This window comes from Amaranthus tricolor, chromosome 2 (genome assembly GCF_026212465.1).
Source record: "Amaranthus tricolor cultivar Red isolate AtriRed21 chromosome 2, ASM2621246v1, whole genome shotgun sequence".
Classification (NCBI taxonomy): Eukaryota; Viridiplantae; Streptophyta; class Magnoliopsida; order Caryophyllales; family Amaranthaceae; genus Amaranthus; species Amaranthus tricolor.
This window is the reverse complement of record NC_080048.1, coordinates 35,299,623-35,305,622: the sequence shown is the minus strand read 5'-3', so window position 1 is coordinate 35,305,622 and position 6,000 is coordinate 35,299,623.

The following is a 6,000-nucleotide window of genomic DNA, read 5'->3' as shown; positions in this document are numbered from 1 at the left end:
TATTTTTTCATTGGACCCAGACCCGAACTCGGATCTATAGGGTCTGAAAATTTTAGACTCGGACCCACACCCTTAGGGTCTGCACCTGGGTCAAAAACAATTTAATTCTTTTTCCAGAATTTTTTTAAAATATATATTATGCAATATTCAACCATTCGTAAAAAATTGTTCAAACATTTTCGACTAACAAAGATCTTGTAATACTTTATATTAATTGAACGAATAAGTATATGAAGCTTTCCAACATACAAGTTTTTATAGCAAAACATTTATACGTCTTTTAATTTTTAAGTATAGTCAACGATTAAATTTCAAATTACATGAACTGACAAAGTTTAAAATCACTTAATGTTCAGAAATATAACGAAATTTCAAATCAAACAATTAAATACAAATGATAGTTATTATTTAATTTTTTTAAAAAGATGTAAATGGGTCCATGGGTCAAATCTGGGTCTTAGGCGTGTGGACCCAGACTCAAACCCGGACCTTAAGGTCATGGACACAGATTCGACCTGGATCCACAGGGTCCAAAAAAGTGGATTCAGACCTTTAAAATTAAGATCGGGTCAGGTTTAAACCCATAAAATCTAAGACCCATGTCCATCCCTAATACAGAGTATTTATTTTTAATTTTTATGCTCTTGCATTTTTCATCACTATTTATCAAATTATTTTTGCGTCAAAAATTACAATACGACAAAAAGTAATCAGGAATTAGTCTATATAATTGTTTGAAGTTTGACTATTACTTTGCACGCGTATTTCATGAGCAAAATACAGTTGTAACCAGTACTAGTAAGAGTAGTACTCGGTTCCCATATTCTGAATTTTTAAATTGCGTATTTTAATTTTTGTTTATGCATCATTTAAGATATAAATTATTAAATAACGCACTGAATTGTATAATAAAATTAAATATATAAATTATCAAATAACGCATTGAATTGTATAATAAAATTAAATAAAGTAAGTATAATAGAATTGAGTAAATAGTAAGTATAAATTACGGAAGACGCAAATACAATAGCTAATCCAGCTATAAGCTTATTTGGGTTTGAGTTGAGATGTTCATTTGAATTTAGATGGAATTTGGGTAAAATTTCTCAAGTCAGCTTAATTTTAATCCTTGCTTATATTTAAATATCTTGATATTTTAATTTGATTTGTATATAAAAATTTATTTCAGGTTCGACTTACAAATTAATCTCGCTAGTTTCTTTTGACTGTTTTGCGAGTTTATGGTTTTTATTTTGTGCGGACTTGAATGAAATGACTTAATTAGGCTAAATTAATTTACAACTTATTTTGTATGAGATCGTCTCACTATAAGACAAACCCTTATAATTATTCATTTTTCTATTTGATCACTTTAAAACAGTAAGTGATTAGTTTAACCTTTAAATGTATATGGGCTAACCCAATATTTGTGATTAACATAATGGTCTGAAATCTAAATCCATCTATTTTAAAGATTGTAAATGGCCTAGTCGAATCTAGTCTATGATCTTGAGGTCTAAGTCTGAAGTCCGAACCGTGTCCAAACTTTTGAACCTAGATCCGAACCATAGACTATTTTACATAATGTGATTTGGATCTTTATTGGTTTTGTATAATTTAAAATGTGGTCATTGTATTTGTACTTAAAAAACTGAAACACTTGATGAATATTTCGTTTTAATAACTTAAATATTGAAAAACTACATATATTTGGTAGTTTGATCATTTAATATCATACCATACAATTTAATAAAAAACTGAAAATAACAAACGACAACCATTTAAAGTCTTGCCAAAAGGATTGATTTAATACAGTTAGATCTAATTATGTGACACATTATTTTCCTAAATTAACTTAAAGCTATATTAAGTAATCTAGTTAAGCATCCAAAAAGATTAAATTTATTACCATCAATTCTTTATAATCTCTCCGTTTCTTTTTATTTGTCCACTTTAAGTTTTTTCGCTTTAGGAAAGAGAAACTTAAATTAGATTTTGATGTACATATTGAAGATTGAATATATTCATGTGGGAGTTTATTAGATTTGTCTTAATGCAAAATTTTTAGTACTTCATATAATTTGTATAACTTTTTATAATGTGTACTTAGAGATATTAAGAATCAAAATTTATTTTAAATTGCGTGCAAAAAGTAAAGTGGACAAAAAAAAAAACGAAGGAAGTGGCTGAATAAGAATTTAAGAAGATTAAATCATATTTATACACTTTCCTTTACACAAACAAATATCTTTTTATATAATTATTAGATGGTGATAAAGTTCATTTTTTTTGTAATATATACATTTAATTAAAAAAATATAAGAAAAAATAAAATAAATAATATTTTATGATTATACACATAACAATATAATAGAATAATTTATTATTCTATAATTTTTATGTGTAATCATAAAATAGGCGCTTGAGAGGGTTCACGATATGCAATACACTTGATAAACGTAACTATATGTCACATATATATCGTATTTAGTTAGAAAAAGAACAAATAGTGTAATGCATTTCATATTGAATATGTACATATACATTGTTTAATTATATTTATTTGATATTCATATATTTTTTCATCAATTACATTGTTATTGTCGGTATATTTCGCCATTAATAAGTGAATAAAATGAATTTAAAATAAATACTTACAATACTAGCTATATAAATCGTTATCGTCGAACTAACACAAATCGTGCATGGTATGAGCACCTATACTAGTTTAGTATAAAGTATTAGAAAATTCTAATCAGTTGAAATATATTTAAATAATTTTATACGAATGGATAAAAATTACATGATATATTTTGAGAAATTTAGGAAAAAACAAAAGATAATTTTTAACTCAAATTTATACCCTAAGTCCACCATAAACCTAAGGGTTTGAGTGGGGTCAAAATTTTCTTTATGAAAATGAGTCCTCTAAACAATAAGATTAGAATTTGAATTAATTGTATGAGACCTAAATTCAAACCATGACCATCTCTATATAACATTCTTTCATTAAGATATTCATCTTTGAAATTTCAAATTATTACAAATTTCAAAGATTCACTTACACTCGTTGAATCACCCTTTTGTACATTACACTTTTGGTAAAATGTCAATAAAGGAAAAAAGACGATTAACCAAACTCACCAGTCACAAATTACTCCCGTCGTTTTCATATGTTTTTCTCAAATGGAATTTACGAACTTTTGTGTCAAATTTTGGCTATAATTTTTTATTGATCTATACGAAAAAACATATTCATGTGGATCTTGATAGATTCGTCTCAATGTATATTATCTAAATATCATCTTTTTAGAATTTTAAAAAACTCATAATTAAAATTATTTGACTTTTAAATTTGAATTGAATTTTACGTAAAAAAAATAAATAGAAGCAACAAATTAAAACAAAAGGGAGTACTTTTTACATTGTAGTAGTTTTTGTTGTTAAACCCAAATTTGTTTAAATTTTCGTATAAATGCACGGCCGCAGGCCCACACGGGTATATTGTTAATTCAATCACTACTATTTACTCTGCTTTAAATAGTTGGTCTTTTGATAGACTGCCGACGGCTCCTAAAGTGCAGCTGAATTTATAAAAACATCTATTGTGTGCACACATTTCAAAAAAAATACCTACTACAATTTTTAATAGAGTAAGTATTTTGAACTCATTTTTGGTGGCAATTAAACTAGTTTTTTTAAGTATTTTTACATGTTAAAGTAGGCATTTTGAACTAGCAGATAACATAAACTTCTATACCAAATAATATAAACACCTACAACACATAATATAAACTCCTATGATAACATAAATATCTATAATAAATAGCCTAAACATCTACAATACATAACAAAAATACATACAACACATAACAAAAACTACTACAGCTTATAATCTAAACACTTACAACAAATAACTTAAACCCTTACAACAAATAACCTAAATACTTACAGTATATAACACATACTTTACAACTTCAGCATGCTAAAAACACATACTTGACATACTATGAACCCCTATTTGAGGTATCTTAAATGCTTACTTGAGGTATCCTAAATCCCTACAAGTAAGCATGCAGTTATATATTCTTTTTTTGTATTTTAAAAAAATCTAATAGACCGACCCAATTAAGATCGTCTCTTTAAAAGACGGTCTCTCACGACAATTCGTGTACTTTATAGGACTAACTTAATTTGATAATTATTACATACATATTTTTATGTTGTAAAATATATATATATATATATATATATATATATATATATATATATATATATATATATATATATAATTAAATATAATTTGTATTCATGATAGAGCACTTTTTATTATCCAAAAAATATTTTTAAAATATTTTTATTGTTATATTGAATAATATCTTGCTTGATATTAAATATATATCAAATCTAAACTTATGTTTTTGACATTAACAAATTTAATATGATTGCAAGACATATGTAATCATACAATTTAATAAAATAGATTAGAAAATTACAAATGACATCATCACAAAAGTTTGCTACATAGAACACAATTATTGGTTGAATCGAGATTATATGGCATGTATATCACAATAAATGAATCAAATAAAATCAGATCATTATATTATATCATACAATTTAATAAAATGCTTGTAAAATTTTAAATGACATCCTTATAGTGGTTTGGTTTGCCACATGAAATGCAATTATTGATTGAATATAGATCATAATATGGCATGCATATCACAATAAATGACTCAAATAAAATCATCATACAATCTAATAAATCATATAAGTAAATAAAATGGCTAAAAAATTTCAAATGACATCCTCACAGAGGTTTCCCACATGGAATGCAATTATTGGTTGAATCATACAATCTAATAAATGGCTGAAAAATTCCAAATGACATCCTCACAAAGATTTGTCACATGAAATGCAATTATTGGTTGAATAAAGATTATAATATGGCATGTATATCACAATAAATGAATCAAATAAAATTATAGAGTACAATTTACTAAAATGATTGAAAATTTTCAAATGTCATCCTTGAAGAGTTTTGCCACATGAATGTGATTATTGATTGAATAGAGATTTAATATGGTATGTATATCACAATAAATGAATCAAATAAAAACATTAATATTGATATGTTTTTTTAAAGTTTCAAGATATATCCTATATTTAAGTTACGTAATATATATATATATATATATAATGAGAAGGGTAAGAAGGACTCTATATCCTTGATTTCGCTAAAATAAAAAAATTTATGGTCACGATTGATCCAAAAAACACATAATTGTAAAGTAACTATGTTATACAGAAAAGTAACTATGCCATAAATTTTTAGAAAGTTCTTATTTTATAACATAATATCCTTTTTTGTATATATTAACAAAAAATATCAAACAAAAATCCTTTTTATTCTTCTTATTTGATCCTACATATATATATATATATATATATATATATATATATATATATATATATATATATATATATATATATATATATATATATATAATAACACTTACTTATTAATAGATTTTTTCTTAAAAAATTTAAACTTCTAAAATATATACATGATAAACAAATGCTACTTCCGTTTCTTTTCAAACGTCATGTTTGCTTTTTGAGTACTATTCATCATGTATTTTTAATTTGTAATTTATTCTTAATCTATGAACCAAAATATAGTCAAATGGGTTTTTGTTTGATTCATCTCAACATAAGGTGTATTAATATCTAATTTTTATATTTTTTAATTATGCAAGTTTAGAGATATTAAAGATTTAATTAGTACACTTACATATGTGAAAAAACAAATGGATAACGTATTATTATTATGATAACAAATATTGTTTTGACAACGACTAAAAATCATTATGATAGTAGTAAATAAAGTAGTTACTTATTAATATAGTTTTCTTAAAAAATTTGAACTTCTAGAATATATACATGATAAACAATATTATCATTATGATAAATAGAGGGAGTATATATTTTAGTATT